A 27,366-nucleotide genomic window follows, 5' to 3' on the forward strand; every position below is an offset into this window, starting at 1 on the left:
TGAATTCAGCCGGCCGCGGTGGCCATGCGGTTCTAGGCGCTCTAGTCCGGAACCGCGCGACTGCTACGGTCGCAGGTTCGAATCCTGCCTCGGGCATGGATGTGTGTGATGCCCTTAGGTTAGTTAGGTTTAAGTAGTTCTGAGTTCTAGGGGACTGATGACCTCCGATGTTAAGTCACATAGTGCTCAGAACCATTTGAACCAATTTTTGAATTCAGCATTGGGCCCATTAGTTTTAGCTATTCAGGAGATTTTTTTCGTTCTTCTTCTAGTGCTAGTGAATCTGCACTGTTCTGCACTGTTATGTTGTTTAATGCGATTTTGCCTCATCCGAAATCATTTCAACTGAGTTTTTGTGTATTGATGCCGATTTTCCAGTAATAGTGTCATTAGAATTCAAGCCATACGATGGTTTTTGTATCTCTTTCATAAAGCTGTAGATCATTAACTTTTCTGTGCACCATATTAACGATCCATTTACTTCTATCACAAATGATTCACACAACTGTCTACAGAATGTCGACTCTGGAACACGTAGTTTTCATTTTAATCCCCTTTATTATCAACAACTTCTGCTCAACACATTTTAAGTACCGTACCTTGCATGAAATGTATGCATGTTATAAGCTGGTTAGCGTACTGGAACAGTTTTCTTTCCAGTTCACACTGGAGGAGGCTTGGGAGAGTTTCTGTTAGCTTTCGCTGGACACTGCCAGAAAGGCCTCACGAAAAAATGTGATCAGAAAGAACTCCTGCTCATTCCTGAGTGGCTTAAGGGACGTACGACAGTTAAGAAGTGAGGTTTCCCGCTGATTTAGCAAGCGATAAATTTCATTGTCTGTTCTAGGTTCAAGACACAAAGGAATTAATGACATTAGCTGTCAGTGGGCATTCATTTAAATCAATGGGGAAAGATGAAAATTTGTGTCGAACCGAGACATCCGAAGGACAGCACCACGTGTATAATTAAGGCGAGGACGGCCAATGATCACTTCATGTGAAGCTGGTATCTGTACAGATACCACTGGTGGCCTTGCAGCTTTCGAAGAATGAAATTATAATGAAATCCAGTCCTTTAGCTGCTTGCAGGCGTTGATAAACATCAACCGGGACCGTTGAAAAATGTGTGCCTCGACCGGGACTCGAACCCGGGGACCTTCTGCTAACATGGCAGACGCTCTATCCGATTTTTTTTATCTTGATCTATTTTTCTTCGTTACTGTTCGTTCTATTTGTTCGGGATGGACGTCACATGACGATTGTTGAAGTTAATCGTTGATAGATTAACTAACTTTTTTATTACAGAGGGCAGCTAACCCCCTGACCGAACACGCTGAGCTACCGTGCCGGCATACTGAGCCAGGAAAGATTTATCAGCGCCTGTAAGCAGCTAAAGGTCTGGATTTCATTATAATTTCATTCTTCGAGAACTGCAAGATCACCAGTGGTATCTGTACAGATACCAGCTTCATGTAGACAAGGCTTACCGGCCAATGATCGTCTTCAGCGCGGATGTAATCACATTGCCCGAACTCTTACGGGAATTGGTAGACTGACTGCCGCGAGTGATGAGTATGGTGGGCAGGGGCACTACAAATGTAGTGTGTGGGCAGAAAGTTGGAAAATGTGGGTCTGACGAGGAGCGTGGCAGAGATAAGTCACTGCAGTCGCACTATTGTCTGCGTCCTTGGTGGCTCAGTCGGATTGAGCATCTGCCATATAAGAAGGAGTTCTCTGGTTCGAGTCCCGGTCGGGGCACACATTTTTCAACTGTCCCCATTGATATTTATCAATGCCTGTAAGCAGATAAAGGTCTGGATTTCCTTAAAATTTCAACGATCACTTCAGTTCAGATGCGCACCATGCTTGAACTCTTACGGGAATCGGAGAAATGCCGCGAGTAATGAGGAAAATGGGCAGGGGCACGGCATTAGTGGTGAATGAATAAGTAGAGAAGATGGGCCCTTACAAGAGGGATGCTAGGGTAATCCGTGCCGTTGCGATGACTGCAATGTCTGGAAGGCGCAGTTGTCAGCGCATATGCCTGGCGATCAGGAGACCCGCTTTCGAATCCCAGTCCGACACATTTTCTCACCTTACCCCAGTGATTTAAATCAATGCCGGCTGACAGTTAATATCATTAATCCATTAATCCATTCATAGTGGCTGCAGGATCAAACTGACGTCTGTTATTTTGAACATGTCCGAAAGGATAGACGCTATATGCATAATGTTCCAGGTTCATTGCGGAAGCTTCTAGTACGTCGGAGAAAATTTTTCTGTTCTCGAAGGCGCCAAAAACGTCTTCCTCCCACACTTTCACGCAGACTTCGCGCCTTAGAGTGTGGCAGTGGATTGGTTATACAGGACCCTCCAAAAAAACGCGGTCTCAGAATTGTACTTAGCAGGGATGTGAGATGGGTTAGGTTAGGTTAGGTTAGTGTTTAACGTCCCGTCGACAACGAGGTCATTAGAGACGGAGCGCAAGGTCGGGTTAGGGAAGGATTGGTAAGGAAATCGGCCGTGCCCTTTCAAAGGAACCATCCCGGCATTTGCCCGAAACGATTTAGGGAAATCACGGAAAACCTAAATCAGGATGGCTGGAGACGGGATTGAACCGTCGTCCTCCCGAATGCGAGTCCAGTGTTCTAGCACTGCGCCACCTCGCTCGGTGTGAGATGGGCAGTTGGTAGTAGTACAGTGGAGAGTGATTAGTGGGTAGGAAGAAGGGCAGTAAGCAACCAGCAGAAAGGAGAAGAAGATCCTGGACGAAGTGGACGTGCAGAGTAGCTGCTTTTTCTAGCTGAATGTGTGTGTTGAAATGTAATCGCAAGATGGTTTTGGTAGGACATTAGAGCGAAAAGTAACCTGAGAGCGTCAGCACTGTAAAGAACATTGAATGTTCATACTCATCAAAATTAGTTTTTGTGACGAGAAGATAATGATAACGAGTCAGCTTTGTTGCCATATTTATAGTCTGCTAATGTAACCTGGCCAAATATGTGGAAAAGCACGGGTTTACAGTAATACATCGTGTTACCGCGAATCAACGTTTCATGTAACGAAACTCCAATTTTGCTCCTCCACTTAAAGCCTACGCTCTACAGATGGAACTTTCCGTTAACGCATCCACATGTGCAACCATGTCTCTTCCCAGTATAGAACAACACACGCTTGGTAACCGCATCATAATACTCCATCCAGTGTTAGATCCCAATCCCATCAGTCACCAGAGGTCTAACAATGCTGATCATATTGCAAGTTATATTCGTTTCTAACAACAAATTCATTCGGGACAGTACCATATAACCAATGTCTATGATCTTTTTAATTGATTTAGTGTTATTTATTCAGTTAATTTCAATAAAATGTTAGTACGAGATCCACTTTGTTAGTATCAGATTATCTCACTTTGAGTCCTGTTCTCATCTCAGAATGGAGAATCTAAAATGTGGGAAAATTTGAAAACAAGGTTGCCATCTCCATAAGGCTGTACCGAGTCGAGCGTTTTCCATGCGCATTGTTAAACTGGGATTAAATTCTTTTATTTTCAGGGCTTAACCCTATTCCTAAATTATTTAGAACCCGCTATGGCCATGGTATTTACGATGAATGATAAATTAACTGTACAAAGAGAGAGGATGTTAAATAGGAAGTATTTTCGATGTGTTGCTCTAGGGAAGGAACCACTAAGAGATACTAGTGGAATGTGACTTTTTATTGCACCTATCACAATCCTCAATCACTTCACCAACCCCTGGTTAAGGAAATCAACTAGCACCTTTCAATTTAGTTATTAGCTTCGTCACAGAGATCGCCAGAGATAGGCAGTTGTGTCTGGAATATACTCACACTAGTCTGCGGGCCATGTTTATGTCACATGGGAGAGCATAACGTGTCGGCACCATAGTTGTGGCTACTTCGTCTCCCCCATTCCTCAAAGACTCAAAGAATTTTGGACAATGAGGGATAGTGGGTTTCGTATTGAAAATCAAAGAATCAGTTAATATCTCAAATTTTATTGTTTACACAACTCCGTTTTATTCATATTACTTACCAAAAGAAGTTTATCTTATTCACGTACGCATAAAGCATTTTGACACCGTTGTTCAGTTTGTGTTGGAAGTTTTTGTCGTCCTTCCCGGGCCAATTTGTAATAAGTTTCACTTTTTAATGGAATTAAATTCTTGATTGAAAGTATTATGTTAGTGTTCAGCAAGAAAGCATCCTTCAAGACACAGAGGAAGCCTCGAAACTCTCCGCCTCTGGTACGTCTCGCCAACCATTGTATGTGAAGCAGAGATCTTCAATTATTTAACATATTGTCCAGGAGATTATGCAGAATAGAGTAAAGAAAGTTGTTACACCTCTACAAAGGATGAAATTTGCATTTGACGAGAGATATGTTAGAACTTGACAACTAATAATTAGTCAGATGCGGAATGCTTTTACATTGAAGCGCCAAAGAAACTGGTATAAGCATTCGTATTCAGTTACAGAGATATGTAAACAGACAGAACACGGCGCAGCGTTCGGTAATGCCCAATTAAGACAAGAAGTTTGGTGCAGTTGTTAGATCTCTTACTGCTGCTATAATGACAGGTTATCAAGATTTAAGTGATTTTTAAAGTGGCGTAGCGAAGAAGTGGGGATTTTTCCGTACGACCATCTCACGAGTGTACCGTAAATATCAGGAATCCAATAAAATATCAAACTTCCGACGTCGCTGTTGTTGGAAAAAGATCCAGCAAGAACGGGACCTACGACGACTGAAGAAAATCGTTCTACGTGACAGAAATTAAACTTAGCCGCAAACTGTTGAAGATTTCAATGCTGGGCCATCAACAACCTCAGCGTGGAACCATTCAACCGAACATCATCAGTATGGGCTTTTGGAGCCAAAGGCCCACTCGTGTACCCTTGATGACTGCAAGAAACAAAGCTTTACGCCTCGCCTGCGCCCGTCAACACCGACATTGCACTGTTGATGACGAGAAACATGTTGCTTGATTGGATAACTCTCGTTTCAAATTACATCAAGCGGATGGGCATATACGGGTATGGAGACAATCTCATGAATACATTGACCCCGCATGTCAGCTGGAGACTGTGGAAGCTGGTGGAGACTCTGTAATGGTGTGGGGCGTGTGGCGTTGTAGTGATATGGGACCCCTGATACGTCTAGATACGACTCTGACAGGTGAGACGTACGTAAGCATCTTGTCGGATCACCTACATCAGTTAGAGGCCATCGTGCATTTCGACGGACTTCGAAAATTCCAGCAGGACAATGCGACACCCCAGAATTACTACAGACTGCGACCAGGAACACTCCTCTGCGCTTAAACACTTCATCTCGCCATCAAATCCCCAGACATCAATATTATTGAGCGTATCTGGGGTGCCTTGCAACGTGCTGTTCAGAAGAGATCTCTACCCCCTCGTACTCATACGTATTTATAGACAGCCACGCAGGATGCATGCTGTCCGTTCCCTCCAGTACAAATTCAGACGTTAGTCGTGCCCATGCGACGTCGTGTTGCGACATTTCTGCGTGCTCGTGGAGGCTCTATGCGTTATTAGACAGGTGTATCAGTTTCTTTGACTCTTCAGTGTACAAATTACCATCCTGGACAAGTGTATTTTTTTTATTTTGGGAAATGGGAATGTTAAGGAACTGCATAGTAAATACAATTCTTCCTATTCCATGTCGAATTTGGTACAGCAACAGTGGGTACTATTTCGAAAGAAAGTCTTGGTTGTAGAGGAAACAGTACTTTTATTGATTCGTTTCGCCCTTATGGGGCATCATCAGAAAAATTTAATATACTGCAGTGGCGTCTGTTGACTGCATCTTAAACACGCTGAATACACAACTGACTCCAGTGTGTTTATAGTACACGGGTCGGACCCTATTGATGTGACAAAGAAAAATTTTGCGTTATGTTAAATTTTTCTGAAGATTGCTTAAAAGGGGTGAAACGCGTCATTTATATTATTGTTATTTTGTCGATAAATGTCATGTTCAGAACCGTGCCTGTAAAACTACAAAGTTTATAAAATGACAGGTTGCTGTTTCAACTATAAACTTTAAAAGTATTGTCCCCACCTCCTTCCTGTCCCCCTCCCCTCCTCCCTCAACTGAAACTTTATGTTTCGAAATGTATTGTAAGTTACTGACAAATAATTTGATTGCTGAAGTAAGAATCGTAACGTACCAATACGATGTATGGACACGCCCAGCTAAAGTTTTGCTATACGATTATCCTGCTCCTACTAACGAACAATTTGCTCGTAGGTCCAACACGAGGCACTTCAGCTTCTGTTGTGAGGTGCACTACGGCTTTGCTCTGAATGTGAGCAATAATAGTCAATTGGACCTACTGTCAGTAGACATACGGCACATTTATATCCAACTGCCACGGCTGCCACAACTACTTCTGGAGGTAGCTCACTTCTGGCAGGTAATGAAATGCACAACAGCACTTCAGTAGTAGTGTACCTGAGAGTGCTCTGCTTGTCTCAAAGACATGACGAACACCAAAGAAAGTGACCTTGAGATAATTATAAACACAATTAACATATTATTGTTTTCTTTTTAATCTTCACATGTAACTGATGAGCGTTATTGAGTCTGACTTGACTGAGGTCCTACAAATTGTTGGCAAATACAGCAAAAGGATACAGCAAAAGGATACAGCAAAAGGATACAGCAAAATTCTGCCAAAATAGAAATAACCAGTATCCACCTTGACAAAAACTCGCCTGCCGGAGCATAAAGGTATATTTTGAAGAGAAACAGTTGAAACATAAGAGACGTTATCTAAGGATCACTCTTGACAGCATACGCAGCTCAGTCGGACTATGTGCATCATCACAGGAACAATGGTAAATACTCCAGTTTTCTGGTCACATATTCTAAGACACAAAGCTCCCTGTTTTTGGAGCGAGAATCTTGTTTCAAGCAAGCTTGCAAAAATAGCGGGTAATCGTTATTTCTCAATATACCTGCCCTCAATGAAAGCAAACTTGGCTCCCGTCATCCACATTTGAAAGGTGCAAAATTTTTGATGGACTACGGGGTAACAATAACAGATCGATGGCCAGAGATATGGCAAAACAATACTACCCCAGAACACCTTATGAAGCCTTGCATCTCGTCCGGGTCACCAGATTTTGAAGAACACCTCAAGATCTCGTTTGTATTCAACAGAATAAGGACAAATAATAGAAATGTATTGTCTCAACATATAGATGGCGATCACAAACGTCGTCCAACTATGACAGAGGTGTACATGACAAACTATTCAGGACACCATACGATCTGGCCCAAAACGATCATTCCCATTTAAATGGAAGAGATCCTGATAGCAACTACGTCATCAGTTGAATACAATCAGCAGTTAGAAATGTGTCTGTGACCTTCTGTACTCCTTAAATTCTGTAAATTTAGTTGATTCATGGATATGAATTTTTCTGTGTGTTAAATATATGTGTGTGTGTATATTGTTAAAGAAAAAAAGTTTTTCTTGTTTGATATGATACTAGTAATACGCAAAGTAAATAAATGTGGGATGGGAAGATGTTAATTATTCGAGAATAAATTTTATAAAGCGTAACTGCAGTCAGTTTACCTGGGTGTATTTTGTGGAAACAAAGGATGTTTTTATGTACTTTAATTGCATTCCTGCAGCTAATTATTTGATTTTGATTGAAAATGTTGCATTGAAGTTAAATGTTAATTACAAATGGGAGTGACATAAACTAGATTCTCCAGATGGATAGTATAAGAAACGCATCACTTAATCTGCTCCCCAACATAGGCATAACAAAAGCATCACTGCATCTCTTTCACATACCTGAAGAAATAGGCCATTACTATATAAAGGAAGTTAAAATTAACATGCGGGATATCATGTGAACTGTCAGTATTGTGCATCTATATGTATTAAGTTCTAATAAGATTAGTTAAATAAACCATAAACCACATTTCATTAAAACAGATCATTACTTAACAAACACGCTGTAGAATGAGAGATTTCTACCAGTGGCGACATGAGCCGACAATTAGTGCTGTGGATTCGTATCATGTGTTACACTGTAGTCCTTAACTGTCCCACCAAGACACTGCCGACTCTGTTGCTAATGCGGATGGTGTAAATTTGCTGAGGAGCCCACGGAGGAAGGAGAAGGGAAAACGCGGGGGTAGAGAGGTAAGGTGAAGGAGGCAGCCGCTGCTAATGATGGCTACCAATGCCCCGAGGTGGTCGCTGTGGGGCCGAAACGTCTCGACCGAGCGCTTTCCGGCGCTGCATACTGATGCAGCGGCGTCACGTGCAGGTCACGTGATCAGCATGCGGAACCGAATGCTCTCCTGGGCCTGCTTCCGCCTCTAAACTGATTCCCCAAGAAACTGCAGCGCTAACGTCCTCTTTAGCAAACAACTGTTAACGTTTAGTCGTCGGCAGGGAAGAACACCCCCAATGGCTGATATGCACACCCATTTGACGACTCAAAACTCTGAGTTCGTCCGTCACTAACGAACTGTGATAACTGCTCTCATTAGACGTCATACAAGGTGCTTTTAAAAATAAAATGAATGGATCGATGTACCACTCCAAAACAAGATAAAAGTGTATGTAAATATACCTTGTCAGTGGAAATGATTTCGAGATTGGATCAGTAAAAAATAGAGAAAAGTTAACATGGTTGTTTTAATGCTTCTGTTGTTCTACATAGTCTGTTCTCCCGCCGACTCCTCCCCTCCCCACACCTCATTACTTCGCATAGACTGTCCGCACAACCATTAGAAACTCTCAGAAAAATCCTTCATTGGGATGTTATTCAACTCTCGTGGCTCATTCGCACCTTCTTCAGTCTAGGAACTCCATCAGAGACACAGTCTAAAAATTCTCGTTGGCTGTGAGATTTTTTTCCAGAAAAGAATTGTCTGCGTTTTGCATTTCGATCAAGTAGTGGCAGGCGTCCATGCGTCGTGTTTTTGTTAGGGAGCCAAGGTGTCCGGCATAATCTTTAATGTATTATACACTTGATATAGGTTGTTGTTGTTGTGGTCTTCAGTCCAGAGACTGGACTGGATCTGTTTAGTGTATTCATCTCTTGGTCTCCCTCTACGACTTTTACCCTCCACGCTGCCCTCCAATACAAAATGGTGATCCCTTGATGCCTCAGAATATGCCCTACCAATCTATCCCTTCTTCTAGTCAAGTTCTGCCACGAATTTCCTTCTCTCCAGTTCTATTCAATACCTTCTCATTAGTTGTGTGATCTACCCATCTAATCTTCAGCATTCTTCTGTAGCACCACATTTCGGAAGCTTGTATTCTCTTCTTGTTTAAACTATTTATCGTCCACGTTTCACTTCCATACAAATACTTTCAGAAACGACTTCCTGACACTTAAATCTATACTCGATGTTAAACAAATTTCTCTTCCTCAGAAACGCTTTCCTTGCCATTGCCAGTCTACATTTTGTATCCTCTCTACTTCGACCATCATCAGTTATTTTGCTCCTCAAATAGCAAAACTCATTTACCACTTTAAGCGTTTCATTTCCTAATCTAATGCCCGCAGCATCACCCGATTTAATTCGACTATATTCCATTATCCTCGTTTTGCTTTTGTTGATGTTCATCTTATATCCTCCTTTCAAGGCACTGTCCATTCCGTTCTGCTGCTCTTCCAAGTCCTTTGCTGTCTCTGACAGAATTACAAGGTCATTGGTGAACCTCAAAGTTTTTATTTCTTCTCCACAGATTTTAATTCCTACTCCGAATTTTTCTTTTGTTTCCTTTACTGCTTGCTCAATACACAGATTGAATAACATCGGGGATAGATATGTTCAGTTTATTGCTTCATTATGATTTGCGATGCAACAACGTAGACACACTGCAAATGGATGTCCACTACTTAACACTGCTTTCGCACAACAGGCTGGTCGAATCCACTTCTGATTGTTTCCTGATGTTGGTTCAAGCTGCTACCGCAGTAACTGCGCAGACGTCGCTTGTACACGGGGAGGAAAATTAGTCTCGAGCTTTCTGGAAGGATGGTTTAGGTCTGAAAATTCTTCTTGTTGAGTTGTTAAGGGATCCATTCGAAAACTCGTAATATATGTTCTAAATGCCCACACTTGTGCACTCATCGAATCATGGAATCTCTCACCCTTCCGAACACACCCGCAGTTGTTGAACGTTTTTGAAGGGTCCTGTGACACGCTGGTAAAACGTGTACTGTAAGGAGTACTGCTACTTGATGTCATGACATATTGTCAGGGCGTCTCCAGGCGGGTCTTCACCCTGGAATCTCGTTTACTGGAGTAGATGAGTCCCGCTTCGAACTGAGGCCCGACGAACAGTGAGGTGTCTGGAGACACCCTGGACGGCGATGGGTTACCAGCTTGACCACCGCGTGCCATACGGCCAGATAATTAGGAGTGTTGATCTAGGGCACTATTTCTTTTCGTAGCATGACATCTTTGGTTCTTATTCGCGGTACCCTTACAGCAAAGAGGTTCATCAACGATATTCTACGCTTCGTTTTGTTTTCCTTCACGCCAAGCCATTCTGGGTTTATATTTCAGCAAGATAAAGCCCGCCCGCAAACGGCGAAACCTGTCTTCGTGTTTGCCAAATTCTTCCTTGGTCAGCGAAGTCGCTGGATCTCTTCCCAACTCAGTAAATTTCAAGCATTGCGAACAAGGCCCTCTAGACTGCTCGGGACTTTGATGATCTGACACACCAACTGGACAGTATTTGGCAGGATATCTCTCGGGAGGACACCCAACAAGTCTATCAATCAATACCAAGCCGAATAACTGCATACCATACCACAGTTCATCAAGAGTAGTGACTGGCGTATTGTGATGAGCCAGTTGCTAGGCCACCATTGAGCAGACGTTTTCAATTGGTGAGATCTGGAGAATGTGCTGGCCAGGGCAGCAGTCGAACATTTTCTGTATCCAGAAAGGCCCGTACATGACCTGCAATATGCTGTCGTGCATTGTGCTGCTGAATTGTATGGTTTCGCAGGGATCGAATGAAGGGTAGAGCCACGGGTCGTAACACATCTGAAATGTAACGTCCAATGTTCAAAGTGCCGTCAGTGCTAACAAGAGGTGACCGAGACGTGTAACCAATGGCACCTCATACCATCACGCCGGGTGATACGCCAATATGGTGATGGCGAATACACGATTCCAATGTGCGTTCACCGCGATGTAACCAAACACGGATGCGACCATCATGATGTAAACAGAACCTGGATTCATCCGAAAAAATGACGTTTTGCCATTCGTGCACCCATGTTCTTCGTTGAGTACACCATCGCAGGCGCTCCTGTCTGTGGTGCAGCGTCAAGCGTAACCTGAGCCATGGTCTCCGAGCTGATAGTCCATGCTGCTGCAAACGTCGTCGAACTATTCGTGCAGATGGTTGTTGTCTTGCAAATGTCCTCATCTGTTGACTCAGGGATCGAGACGTGGCTGTACGATCCGTTACAGCCATGCGGATAAGATGCCTTTCATCTCGACTGCTAGTGATACGAGGCCGTTGGGATCCAGAAGAACCCACCGATTCTATATTCTGTTAACAGTGATCGGATCTCGACCAACACGCGAAACGCAATGTCGCAATACGATAAACCGCAGTCACGATAGGCTACAATCCGACCTTTATCAAAGTGGGAAACATGATGGTACGCATTTCTCCTCCTTACACGAGACATCACAACAACGTTTCACCAAGCAACGCCGGTCGACTGCTGTTTGCGTATGAGAAATTGGTTGAAAACTTTCCTCATTTCAGCACGTTGTTGATGTCGCCACCGGCGCCTACCTTGTGTGAATGCTTTGAAATGCTAATCATTTGCATATCACAGCATCTTCTTCCTGTCGGTTAAATTTCGCGTCTGTAGCACGTCATCTTCGTTGTGTAGCAATTTTAATGGCCAGTAGTGTATTATAATTTTTTCTCGAGGATTCTTAACAGAGAGTTTCAGAAAAGACCCTCCAAACGGACTCCTGAGTAATATCAGAACCTTTACATGGGAACATTATAGGCTATGCTTTACCCTGACTGTCGCTGATATCGAATGAAAGAACAAGTTTACTGTTACCAGTCACTGTTTATTTATATCCACGATGTGTGTCAGAGATTTAAACCTCCATCATCAGGTGTATTTATATGGGTTAGTACGCCATGTGTATGTTGTGTTACAACTTCGGGGTAACATATTGCACTGTCTTGTGGAGAAACAAAAAGAATTTTAGAACATGACTCTGTGGTGGCCTTTGCCAAAATTTTAACGTAAATGAATATATGAAACTAAAAAGGCTAAAACAGAATACCTCCAGTGATCCCAGACTCCTTTCTCTGTTGACAGACAGTAGATTCCAGAGTGTGTAGTTACTAGGTGTAGAAGTATGAAACCGGAATTTCGTCGCTATAATTAAATGTCTATTGTTGAAACTGATAAACAATATTTTATTCAGAATAATCTCCATTGCTATTTATACGTTATTTCCACCTCTATGGCAGGCTATTATAATGCTACGCCAAAAAAATTCGTCTTTGGAAGTGAATCATTCAGCGAGACATTTTCGTGCCTTTTCATACGAATTGAAGCCTTGTTCAGCTTGATCGTGTCCCAGTGATGCAAATAGATGATAATCGGATGGAGCCAAGTCTTGGGAATAAGCCTGGTATTTCCCAGCTGAACGCTATGATGATATTATCCCTGACCCGTTTTGCTGTGTGTGATGGGACATTATCATGGAGCAGTATGAGTTTGTGTTGCCTTTTTCAAAATTCCCGTCGTTTTTCACGTAATGCTCGATTTCAATCCATCAGTTGCTCTTATTAGCGATCAGTGTTAAGGTTTTGATCAGGTTTTAGCAGCTCATAATAGATATCATCCTACTAATCCCACCAAAACAGAGTATTGTCTTCTTTCCAAAGCGATTTCCTCTTGCAGTGGATCTCGATGGTTTTCCTGGATTCACTCATGATTTACGACGCTTAGGATTGACAAAATATATCCATTTTTCATCACTTGTCATTATTTGATGGAGAAACGCCTTTTTTTGTATCCTGCGAGCAGCATTTCACAAGTGGTCTTTCGATTTGCTTGCTGTCTTTCATTCAGATCACGCGGAACCCCTTTCCCCACTTTCTGCACCTTTCCCATAGCTTTCAACTGAAGAGAAACTTCATTCTGCGTCACATTTAATTGTCCCGCGAGTTCCTGTTGAGTTTGAGTATCATCTTCGTCCAATAAGGCCGGAAATTCGTTGTCTTCTAACTTTTTCGGTGGTTTCCCGCGTTCGTCGTTTCCCACATCATAATCACCACTTTTGAACTTTTTGAACCACTTTAAACACTTTGTTTTCCCAAGAGCATGTTCGTCGAAAGCTTCGACAAGGATTCGTTGCAATTCTGCAGCAGTTTCCTTCAAATGATAAAAGAAAACCATTACTGTCCGCAAATCGTACTTCGTAGGCACAAAACTCGATATGTTGACTGGTTTGAAACAGATACCAGTGTACGGAACTTGGGTTACTGTGTGCTGACATTAGTTGTCAGCTGTTATAGGAAGCAGATGGCGCTGCAGACGTGGTCTCACGGGCTCTACTCTGACGGCTAGCACCATCTATAGGGAAATTCCGGTTTCATACTTCTACACCTGGTTAGCAGTTCCTGCGGATGATTCGGAAATGTTGGATCAGTGTCCGTGTGACAGTGTGTAGATACAAATGAACCGTAATTTGTTTTTTCCTCAGGGTTAACAGTGTATTTATCTTTATTTACATATCAAGAAGTACAGTAGCAGTCTATCACAGCACTGGGATAAACATTTGTTGCGTTGCTTTGTACGACAAGATAGTAGGACAACTTTTATTCTCTGGAGAATTCTGTCGCTCAGACTTTGTTTCCATTATGACTGCACGTCGTCTAAAAGGGGCGTGGATGCCTGTCAGTACTTGGAGCTGATTGTTGCTACAGTAAAACTGGTCGTCATTTCAAGGTATTGTGGTTTCCAAGCAATCCTGACAGATTTATTCCACTTATTTCGAAGACAGTTGTTACAGATCTCATCTATTAGATGTTGAAGCCCTGGAAAAACAACGTATCCCCAGCTATTCCATCAAACTCATCTGCGATGTTTGGTAATACATGGGCGAAAACTGAGAAAAAAGTGCTAGGCGACTGGAAAAGAGCGCTAGTGACTCCAGTATATAGAAAACGGAAAAGAACGGACCCTCAAAATTACCGACCAATATCCGTAACTTCTGTGTGCTGCGGAATCCTTGAACACTTTCCCAGTTCGAATATAATAAACTCTCTTGAGGCTAATCAGCTTGTGTCCACTTATCAGCATGGTTTTAAAAAGCATCGCTCGTGTGAAACTCAGCTTGCCCTTTTCTCACATCATATACTGAGAACTATGGATGAAGGGCAACAGGCAAATTCAATACTTCTAGACTTCCGGAAAGCATTTGACACGGTGCCCCAATGCAGGCTGTTAGCGAAGGTACGAGCATTTGGAATAAGTTCACAGATTTGAAGGGGCTCGAAGACCTTAAATAATAGGACCCAGTATGTTGTCCGCGACAGTCAGTATTCATCAGAGACAAGGGTATCGCAGGAGTGTCCCAGGGAAGTGTAAGAGGACCGCTGTTGTTCTCTGTAAACATAAATGATTTGGCAGACAGGGTGGGCAGCAGTCTGTGGTTGTTTGCTGATGAAGCTATGGTGTAAGGTAAGGTGTCAAAGTTGAGTGACTGTAGCAAGATACAAGATGACATAGACAAAATTTGAGTTGGTGTGATGAATGGCAGGTACCCCTAAGTGTGGAAAAATGTAAGTTAATGAGGATGAGAAGGAAGAAAAAACCTGTTATGTTCGGATGCAGTATTACTAGTGGTCAGCTTCATACAGTCGAGTCGTTTACATATCGGTGCGTAACGTTTCGGAGCCATAAGAGTTGGAAAGAGCACGCGAAAATTGTGATAGGGAAGGCAAATGGTCGACTTTGGTTTATTGGGAGAATTTTAGGAAAGAGTGGTTGACCTGCGCATTTAGGACGCTAGTGCGACCTATTCTTGAGTACTGATCGAGCGTTTGGGATCCGTACCAGGTCAGATTCAAGGAAGACATAGAAGCAATTCAGAGGAGGGCTGCTAGATTTTTCACGGGTATGTTCGAACAAAACGTAAGTGTTACGGAGATGCTCCGGGAACTTAAAAGCAAATCCTTGGAGAGAAGGCAGTGTTCTTTTTGGGAAACACTACGAGTTAAGAAAATTTAAAGAATCGGCATCTGAACCAGATTGACGAACGATTCTACTGCCGCCAACATACATCTCGCGTGAGGACCACGACGATAAGATACCAGAAATTAGGACTCATACGGAGGCATACAGACAGTCGTTTCTCCATCGCTCCTTTTGCGAGCGGAACAGGAGGGGAAATGACAAGTAGTGGTATGGGGTACCCTCCGCCACCCTCCATACGGTGGCTTGCGGAGTATCTATGTAGATGTAGATGTATCAATCTCGTGTACTACGTTCTGATGCTGATCGTGGAGAGGTTTATGAATCACTTGTGGCGTTCCTCATTCAAGGGGGTTAGCTGTACAGTCCTCCGAGACTGATTTCTCCCCCATTTAGAATTTACGGTAATAATAAATAATGTCCTCGTCCGAGAAGGCAAATCACGGAAGCCTGTATTTGTATCTTTGTTTGCACTTTAGGTAGTGAAAATAATGAATTCAAACAATTTCCACGTAACTAGAAGAAGAAGTAACTGGAGCAATACTCCGAACAGCCATCGTAATGAATGATGGGAACGCATCAGTATACGATAAACAATTATAAGGAAAATAGGCTCTGGCTGCAAGGACTGTTTCACAATTTTTTATTGTACGGTCGATTTCGGAAGTGCCAGTCACATCTTCACAAAAACCTGTCGTAATCTTTTACAATAGACAGTCTCTGAGCACTGATAAACGAATACTATTGTTTCAAGAAAGATCTCCATCTTGTATTTGTTGATAAAGAAAACGCTTTAGACCGTGTTCCTACAAATCTTGTATGGCTGGTTCTTCGAGGACAATATGTATTAGAGTACTGCGTTTACTTCCTTTAGTGTTGTTAAGTTCGTCTTTCTTAAAACAGGTATTTTGCTAAGCACAACTGTAAAATCACTAAAAGTAATAGTTCCTCATTCTTCCTGAAATACACAAAACAAAAGACTTCAGGAGGTGGGTACTTCTCGAACAACAGAGTTCTTTGATTGTTTGTTGAACAATTCACACAGTCGTGCTGCAGAAAATTGTTTGTAACTACGACTAGAAATTGCTTGGATACTTACCACGCCTTCAATGCGCACATATGCGGTCTGTTCGTTCACCGAAAACTCAATGGTCAGTTGATATTTTACAGAAGCTCTTAATTTAGTGCGGACATCAATGTGAGAATAGTTTCGACAGCGAAACTTTATCCCGAAACCTGGCAGAAAATCCTAGTCGTATGTAAAGTATGCCAGCGGCAAGAAACCGTCAATTCCTACTCTGCGCTATAGCTATGGAAATACCATCGATGACAGTGCTGCGGAAGCAGAGTAATTAAATGCAGCCTCTGGAAATTCCTCCACTAAAGAAGACGAAGCAAATATTCCAGAACTCTAATCAAGAACAACTGACAACATGAGTAACTTAAAAGTAAATATCCTCGGAGTAGTAAAACAAATTGACTCACTTGATAAAAGCAAGCCTTCTCGTCCAGACTCTATACCAATTAGGTTCCTTTCGGAGTATACTGATGCAGTAGCTCCATGCTTATCAATCATATACAACCGTTCGCTCGACGAAAGATCCGTTTCCAAAGACTGAAAAGTTGCACAGTTCACATCAACATGCAAGAAAGGTTGTAGGAATAATCAACTTTATTACATGCCCATATCACAAACGTCGATGTGCGACAGGATTTTGGAACACATTTTTGTTCGGACATTATGAATTACCTCGAAGAAAATGGTCTATTGACACACAGTCAACATGTATTTAGAAAACATCGTTTTAGTGAAACACAACTTGCTGTTTACACACACGAAGCATTGAGTGCTGTTGACAAAGGATTCCAAATTGATTCTGTATTTCTAGATTTCCAAAAGGCTTTTCGCACTGTACCGCACAAGCGGCTTATAGTAAAATTGCGTGTTTATGGAATATCGTCTCAGTTGTGTGACTGGATTCGTGATTTCTTGTCAGAGACGTCACAGTTCGTAGTAATTGACGGAAAGTCATAGAATACAACAGAAGTGATTTCTGGCGTTCCCCAAGGTAGTTTATATATCTTCTGCTTTTCCGTATCTATCTAAACGACTAAGGACACAATCTGAGCAAAGTTTTACGTTTTTTGCAGATAATGTTGTCGTTTATCGTTAGTAATCGCATCAAAAGATAAAAAAATTGCAAAACAATTTAGAAAAGATCGTATGGTGCGAAAATTTACTGTAAATAATGAAAATGTGAGGTCATCAAACGAGTGCTAAAAGAAATCCGTTAAACTTCGGTTACACGATGAATCAGTCTAATCTGAAGACCGTATATTAAAACTAAATACCTAGGAATTACAATTACGAACAATTTAAATTGGAAATAACACATAGAAAATGTTGTGAGGAAGGAAAGGTAAAGACTACGTTTTACTGGCAGAACACTTAGAAAATGTAACAGACTCACTGAAGTGACTGCCTACACGACGCTTGTTCTTCCTCTTTTGAAATACTGCTGCGCAGTGTGGGATTCTTATCAGATAGAATTAACGGAGACATATAGAAAGTTCAACGAAGAGTAGCACTTTTTGCATTATCGTGAAATAGGGGAGAGTGTGTCATGGACGTGATATAGGATTTGGGGTGTACGTAATTAAAACAAAGGCGTTTCTCGTTGTGGCGGGATCTTCTCACGAAAGTTCAATAACCGACTTCCTCCACAGAGTGCGAAAATATTTTGTTGACGCCGACCCACATAGGGAGAAACGATGATCATAATAAAATAAGAGAAATCGTAGCTCGCACGGAAAGATATAGGTGGTCGTTTTTTTCCGCGAGCTGTTCGAGGGTGAAATAAAAGAGAATTATTGTGAAGGTGGTTAGACGAACCATCTGCCAGGAACTTGAGTGTGATTTGCAGAGTATCCATGTAGATGTAGATGTAGATTGAATAAAGTAATGAAGTGAGCAGAAAGCAGCCCCATGTGCTAGCAAACACTCACTCAGTAGGTAACAACAAAGTCCAAATCACAGTCCAAGAACAAACCAAGTAACGGAGGTATAAACTAGGGGCCTTCTGCGTGTCATCAGAGTGTAAATCCATAGGGATGATTGACGACAGATGAAGAACCAGGAATGCCAGGCGCCCACCGCCTGTGATGTAGTCCTAAAACCAACCCCCTTCTACTGTTGTTGGTCATTGGATTGGTGAGGACGGTAGTGGGTTTTTCATCTAAATTTTAAACGTTCGCACAAAACGTTCGACCATGTCATCTCTATCCCAGGATCAAAACCGTTGATAACTGTGGGTACAAACAGGGGCCCCATTTCAGAGACTAGAGCTCGTGGGGTTCATCCAATAGGAAATACAGTATATCGAGTGATCCACCAATACCTCCGATAAGACTGAAAAATTAAGAAAATGTATGAGGACATTAAGACAAAAGTCCTGCAAGTGTCAGCGAAGAATTCGAGGTAAAAGCTATGGTCCATCAAGGATCTGCTTTGAGTACCTGCTGTTCAGTCTAGTCAAGAAATATGTCACAGAGCTTCTACAAAAACCATCCCTACAGACGTTTATACTAAATGACGATGTACTTCTAATAGAAGAATCTCTACAGGAATTCAAAACGGGTGTAACACTTGGAGTATGACGCTAGAATATAGAAAACAGAGTAAGTATGACCAAAACGTACTAGTGTACTGCAACTTCTCTAAGAACGTCACCTTACAACACCAAACGATCAGTTTAAATTCCAGTTGCTTATGATTAAACTGACTGTGGTCTGAGTGGTGCAATGCGCTCTGCATGCATCGCAGGACTATGAAACATCATCGGTACACTCCCAGAGCAAACTAAAACAAAACAAAAAAATTGATTTTGTGCCACTAGGTGAAAATATGGCGCTGTAAGCTGCCAGAATATGTTGTGGATGCATGAAAAGGGGACGAATTATCGAACACATGATCAACAGTGATTGTGGCTCTTTTACTACGATATGGTCACAAGCTATAGCATACGTTCAGCATGGTCTCCCAACTCAGAAATATGCTGCATTTGTAACAAGTCATGTTGCTTGTAGCGTATCCAATATGATTTGTGCGGTATGTCGTCTATGCAGTCCTTCAGATCGGGAAGAGTCCGGATACTTCCCTGTAAGACACGATCTTTCAGGTATCCCCACACGAATTTAGGTGGACGGATCTGGAAAGCCACACATTTTGAAATTGCCTAGAGACGATGCGGTCGTTACCGAAGGTCTTTCACCTGGCAAGCCACATGTGGTGTCACCCCAACATGTGCGGAAAATAGTGGTGTGTACACAGCTGTTTTCTTGTAAAGATGGAAACACGTGTTGCTCAAGCATGTGCTCATAACGTTCAGATGTCACTGTACACCCAACGGACCTGCCGCGTGTCATTACCTCAAAGAAAAATTGATCGAGGGTAAAGGAGCTTTAGAGACACAGTCACATACGCAGAGCAGAGTAGGTGTACCTGCACAAGGCGTTACGTAGCAGAACCCCTATGGGAGAGCTTATTCAAACCACTGTGCTGAGTAAAAAGTGCCTCTCACCTCCAAAGAATATTCCCCAGCCACATGTCATCCGTTTACATCCATGCCAAAAAACAAAGGGCAAAGTCACAGTGCTGTAGAGTATCTTGGGGCATCACGAATCTTGTAGGAATATCGTTGAAAAATGCGACGCAAAATCTTTTGATGTGTTAACCAGCGAAGAGACAATTCCCGTGACACAGCATGTGCACTGGCTGCAGCAGCTATGTGATGCACTGTTGGCTATAGCCACAGCAACAACATCAACAACTCCTGTGGGAATGGGCCGCCTCCCTCTCCCAGCAGCGCCACCTAATTCACCTCTTTCTTCAAATTTCTTCATCAAATTCTTTGGAGATGTTTCTGTCGGCAATATTCCCGCAATAAAACGAACCTGTTGCTGCCGTTCTGATCAGATAACATTACCTTTACATACGATCTTTCTTCTCAATTGCCATTGCTTTTCGTACGGAAGACTACAACCTTCCTGACTCCTCACACCAACAGTCACTTCATAAAAGACCTCAGCGCATGCTGACGTCAAAACAGAAAACATTTCACTCTCTGATTGCTTACAGCGTCATATTTTCACCTGGTTGAAGACTGTGGAAGTATTAATTCTGTTCAGCATACTCCGAGAGTGCATCGATTAATGAAAGTGATTGCGATGATTCAACGTCCTGCGATGTATACAGCCTGCAATGCACTGCTCGGAAGACCGTCAGTTTAACTACAATATGAGATCAAAAGTATCCGGACAAATGACTGGAAATGACTTACAAGTTCGTGACACCCTCCATCGGTAGTGATGAAATTCAATACTGTGTTGCCCCATCTTTAGCCTTGATGACAGCTTCCACTCCCGCAGGCATACGTACAATCAGGTGATGGAAGGTTTCTTGGGGAATGGCAGCCCATTCTTCACGCACTGCTGCACTGGGGAAGGTATTGATGTCGGTCAGTGAGGCCTGGCACGAAGACGGCGTACCAAAACTTCCCAAAGGTGTTCTGCAGGATTCAGGTCAGGACTCTGTGCAGGCCAGTCTATTACAGGGATGTTACTGTCGTGTAACCACTCCGGTAGAGGCCGTCCATTATGAACAGGTGCTCGATCGTGTAGAAAGATGCAATCGTCATCCCCGTATTGCTTTTCAACAGTGGGAAGCAAGAAGGTGCTTAAAACATCAATGTAGGCCTGAGCCGTGATAGTATTACGCAAAAAAAAAACAAGTGGTGCAAGCCCCCTCCATGAAAAACACGACCACACCATAACACCACCGCCTCCGAATTTTACTGTTCGCACTACACACGCTGGCAGATGACGTTCACCGGGCATCCCGCCATTCCCACACCCTGCTTATGAGCAGCCGCTTGACCATGAAATCCAAGTTTTCTCAACTCCTACATAACTGTCATAGTACTTGCAGTGGATCCTGATGCAGTTTGGAATTCCTGTGTGATGGTCTGGATAGATGTCCGCCTATTACACATTATGACCCTCTTCAACCGTCAGCGGTCTCTGTCAGTCAACAGATGAGGTCGGCATGTACACTTTTGTGCTGTACGTGAGCCTTCACGTTTCCACTTCACTATCACATCGGAAGCAATGGACCTAGGGATGTTTAGGAGCGTGGAAATCTCAGTACAGACGTATGACTCATGTGACAGCCAACCATCTGATCACGTTCGAAGTCCGTGAGTTCCGGGAAGCGCACCATTGTGCTCTCTCATGATGTATAATGGCTACTGAGATCGCTGACATGGAGTATCTGGCAGTAGGTGGCAGCATATTGCACTTAATATAAAAAAGTATGTTTCTGGGGGTATCAGGATACTTTTGATCACATAGTGTATAACCGACCAGTACCTCGCATCAATAATAACATTCACGGCTTCCACAAAGAAAGACAGCACGGAAAATGAAATGGAGGTAAGGAAAAGACGTCATATACGGTCTAAAAATACTCGTACCTATAGCAGCCAGAGTGACCGTAAAGGATGGAGTAAGTAAGGAACCACAAGTTGGGCACATTTAACATAGGAAATGCAGCGGAAAGTCAGCAAAGGTATGGCCTTCAATGGGGCAAGCATGTTTTACGCTGTGAACCTATCCATACCCCAAGGACAAAATCTGACATCAGAGAACCCAGAGGAGGCCGCAGACGAGCACCGAATACGCGGATTAGGACTCTAAAGAACGACCTGAAAACGATGGGACTGCGTATTGAAATGACCCGGCCTGACGTTCTAGAAGATTTTACTTCCAAGAAGATAAATCGCTGAGCATTTCTGACGGCTGTTGGTGGAATTGTTCCTCCTCACTGCCAGGAACCGTTAGTACTTCAATGGCAGCTAAGCCCTTAGTGCAATGTAGTGGTTGCATCCTCTACGTCGCTGAGCAGGCAGCGACGCCAACACGGCTCTGGTGAGGGCTTCCGGCCTCCCAGGGAAAAGCGCCGCCCCCACTACCGCCCCCGCAGCGTAATCACGGCTAAGTGGGCCGTTGCGGCCGGGAAGGCGGCGTAGGGGCCCTCAGGCCTCGGCTTATCGCCACTTATCCTCACTCCAAGGAAATGTGGCCACCGGCGTCCTTACTTCACACGGCCAGTTTGTTTCCCATGATAGCAGTCACTTTTTATTAAAGCAGTCAGCACAGGACGCGGTGGTGCATTGGCAACACACTGTGCTACGCCCCTCTCACGCTCCTACTGTTATTTAGAAGCAGACACCTCGCCCGAGAGCAGATATCTTCGTGCAGTAAGCATACACTGGGATCGATCATTTGGCTGAGGGAGGGAAAGTGGGGTTAACTCGTCCTTGGCGAGATTTCGTAAGCAAATTTGACGATTGCAAGTAGCTACCATTAATAAATGAAAACTCTGTATGCCTTCACGATGCTTTTTTTAACTAAAGATTATGAACTAAATAGCTATACAACTCTGATATTAATAATCAATATTAATAATCATCAACTTCGTCCGAAATTGTAATAAACGCTTTCTCTGCAAACTATTTTGTTTAATTAGTTCAGAAACCCACTCGAAGTATAAATGTCTGGGGAAACATACTTGACCTATTAGCAACAAATATTCCAGTGGAAATAGGGAACAGAATGACAGAGAGATTAGTGACCACAAGGTCGTTATAACGATGCTGAATACCGTAACATCCAAAACCACCAAAAATACACGTAAAATATATCAATTAAAAAAAATAGATAAAAATTCGCTTGATGCGTTCCTAAGAGACAGACTCTGCTATTTCCGAACTAACCGTGTATGGGTAGACCACACGTGACTTGAATTTAAGGAATAGTATCAAAAGCAACTGAGGTAAGACGGAACTGAACTCCTGAGATCCGTAAAACACAGTTGCAGAATCAGCGAAAAACGCATAAAAAATTAAACAATGCAAAATCCCCTGTATGGTGAAGTTTTATAGACTCTCGAAATCTGGAGCGGCCTTTCAATGGGAGATGATTTCAATAGTTTACACAACTAAACTCTATCTCAAAATCTCGCAGAAAATCCAAAGAGATCCTGGTCGCATGTAAAGTACACCAGCGGCAAGACACAATCAATACCTTCACTGCGAGGTAGCATTAACATTGTTACCGATGACAGTGTTACTGCAGAGGAGTTACTAAATACGTTTTTCATCAAGGAAGACGATGTGAATATTTCAGAATTCGATTCAAGAACTGCTGCCAAATTGAGTAACTTAGAAACAGACATTCGGTGTAGCGAAACAACTCGGATCACTTAATAAAGGCGTCTTCCATTCCACGCTGTATACCAGTTAGGATACCTACAGAGTGCACTATATAATACCTCCATACTTACCAATCATATACAACTGTTCGCTCGACGAAAGATTCGTACCTAATGGCTAGGAAGTTACACAGAACACACCAATATACAAGAAATAAAATAGGAGTAATCCGCTGAGTTACAGACCAATATCACTGATGTCGATTTACAGAAGGAGTTTGGAACATATTCTGTGTTAGAACATCATGAATTTCCTTGAAGAAAACGATCTATTGACACATAGCAAGACTCATAAAACATGCCGTTTCTCCAAAGCGGCTTCTGATATCATTGCGTAGCTGTGGAGTACGGTATCAGTTGTGTAACTGGATTCGTGATTTCCTGTCATAAAGGTCATCAAGTAAAACAAGAGTGATATCTGGCGTTCCCTAAGGAAGTCTTATAGGCTCTCTGCTGTTCCTAATCTATATAAATGATTTAGGAGACAATCTGAGCAGCCATCTTACATTATTTGCAGATAATGTTGTCATTTATCTTGTAGTAAGGTTATCAGAAGATCAATATCAATTGCAAAATGATTTAGACAAGATATATGTCTGGCGCGAAAAGTGGCAAATGTCCCTAAATAATGAAAAGTGTGAGGTCATTCACACTAGTAGTAAAATGAATCTGTTTAATTCTAGCTACGCGATAAATCGCACAAATCTAAAGGCTGTCACTTAAACTAAGTACCTAGGGATTACAAATAGACAACATAAAGTAGAACGGTCACGTAGATAAAGTTATGGTTAAGGTGAAAGAAAGACTGTCTTTTAATGGTAGAACTCTTCGAAGATACTCGTACAACAAATCCACTGAAAGACTGCCTGCAGTATGCTTTTCCGTCCTCTGCTGGAGTATTTTTGAGCGTTATGGGTAAGCTATAGCGAGAGACGGGTCATATACAATATGTACAACAACCAAGAGGGAATAATAAGAGTGGACGATCAAGAACGAAGTGCTCGTATTAAGAAGGGTGTAAGACAAGGCTGTAGCCTTTCGCCCCTACTCTTCAATATGTACATCGAGGAAGCAATGATGGAAATAAAAGAAAGCTTCAGGAGTGGAATTAAAATACAAGGTGAAAGGATATCAATGATAAGATTTGCTGATGACATTGCTATCCTGAGTGAAAGTGAAGAAGAATTTCATGATCTGCTGAACGGAATGAACAGTCTAATGAGTACACAGTATGATTTGAGAGTAAATCGGAGAAAGACGAAGGTAATGAGAAGTAGTAGAAATGAGAACAGCGAGAAACTTAACATTAGGATTGATGGTCACGAAGTCAATGAAGTTAAGGAATTCAGCTACCTAGGCAGTAAAATAACCAATGACGGACGGAGCAACGAGGACATCAAAAGCAGACTCGCTATGACAAAAAAGGCATTTCTGGCCAAGAGAAGTCTACTAATATCAAATACCGGCCTTAATTTGAGGAAGAAATTTCTAAGGATGTACGTCTGGAGTACAGCATTGTATGGTAGTGAAACATGGACTGCGGGAAAACCGGAACAGAAGAGAATCTAAGCATTTGAGATGTGGTGCTATAGAAGAATGTTGAAAATTAGGTGGACTGATAAGGTAAGGAATGAGGAGGTTCTACGCAGTATCGGAGAGGAAAGGAATATGTGGAAAACACTGATAAGGAGAAGGGACAGGATGATAGGACATCTGCTAAGACATGAGGGAATGACTTCCATGGTAATAGAGGGAGCTGTAGAGGGCAAAAACTGTAGAGGAAGACAGAGATTGGAATACGTCAAGCAAATAATTGAGGACGTAGGTTGCAAGTGCTACCCTGAGATGAAGAGGTTAGCACAGGAAAGCAATTCGTGGCGGGCCGCATCAAACCAGTCAGTAGACTGATGACAAAAAATGGGATCCCTATCAGATAGTATTGACGGAAGACATCGAAAAAGTTCAAATAAGGGTAGCTCGTTCAGCACTATCGCGAATTAGAGGACAGGGTGCCACGGACGTGATACATTAGTTAGGTTGTCAGTTGGCACTCATTAAAACAAAGGCGTTTTCAGTTGCGGCTAGATCATGTCACGAAATTTGAATCAACAGCTTTATCGTCTGAAAACGAAAGTATTCTGCTCATGACCGCCTACATAGAGAGAAATGATGATCGTGATAAAACAAGAGAAATCAGGACTCGGACTGAAAAATTTCAGTGTTCGTTTTTCCAACGCGCCATTCGAACTGAAACGGTCGAGCAATAGTTTGAAAGTAGTTCGATGAACCCTCTACCAGGCACTTAAGTGTGAATTGCAGAGTATTCATGCAGATGCAGATGTAGAAGAAATTCAAAATGTAAAACAACATGCAGATCTCGGCCGGATCGTATCTAATAGTTGAGTGACTTACTTCGCAATTAAAAATCTACTATGTGACCCTGTACTGTATTAACTTCTAGTAATGCGGGTCTACAGCAACTATAAATTCCTTAGGTGAGGTCATCTGCTCCTTTTTCCTATAACTGTTACTACCATAGGCTTGCAATTAAGGATTAAGTACCATAGTCACGGATCTACAGAGCTACAGTATAACACAACGTATAAAGAGGAGAAGGAAAATGTGTTCAACAAATTTGCAGCCTTTTAACATTCACATACTTACAGGACTCGCTGTGATACTATGGCACAGATATAGATTAAAAACAACAATGAACTTGTATGCCTGTTTCTTGATACTTGTGCCATTTACACGGGTGTATTGTAAGTGCAGTTTAAAAACAGTCGGGTATGTTAATGATGAGACCAAGAAATAGACAGTTTACATCGCCTTTTAGATAATACAATATTTTCAGCCTAGCAAAACTTTGCTTTCCACGGTCATCGTAAAAACTTTTCATCGGAAAACAGGGGAAACATCATAGAACTAGTGAACTTGAGGGTTGAAGATGATCCAGTATCGAAAGAGCATTGTTTGAAACTTAGAGTCAGCTGGTGGCTCAAAGAGGGTACTTTTCTTACTTCGCAGAAGAGAAACAAAATGAATTTATTGTCCTTTTGGGTAAACATGTTAAGGAAAAAATTATTGCACATATAAAAAAGGCTATATATCGCAGAGCAATTTTAGACAGCACTGCCTGATGAGAGCCTAACTGATCAGATGAGTCAAATAATTAGATACGTCCACATATGAGTACACTGCCGAGTCACATCAAAGTGGCTACCTGCCAAAAGCCTGAAAAACAACATTTTTCAGCGGAGACCGTCTCTAAACGTGCAGGAAGAGAGTCGATGAAGTTCCGGGAGGTACCGAAAAGTATGTGGAGCCATGACGACTCCACTGTCGTTGCCAGCTGCGCAAGGTCTCTCGGCAGAGGGTCGACGGCGCGAACAGCCCGATCGATGTGGTGCCACAGATCCTGGATTGAGTTTCAATCAGGGGTATCTGGTGGCCAAGGGAGTATGGTAAACTCATCCTGGTGCTCCTAGAATCACGCGCATACCGAGTGATCAAAAAGTCAGTGTAAATTTGAAAACTGAATAAATCACGGAATAATGTAGATAGAGAGGTACAAATTGACACACATGCTTGGAATGACATGGGGTTTTATTAGAACCAAAAAGCTACAGAAGTTCAAAAAATGTCCGACAGATGGCGCTTCATCTGATCAGAATAGCAAAAATTAGCATAACAAAGTGAGACAAAGCAAAGATGATGTTCGTTACAGGAAATGCTCAATATGTCCA

This window comes from Schistocerca cancellata, chromosome 5, assembly GCF_023864275.1.
Source record: "Schistocerca cancellata isolate TAMUIC-IGC-003103 chromosome 5, iqSchCanc2.1, whole genome shotgun sequence".
NCBI classification, from domain to species: Eukaryota; Metazoa; Arthropoda; class Insecta; order Orthoptera; family Acrididae; genus Schistocerca; species Schistocerca cancellata.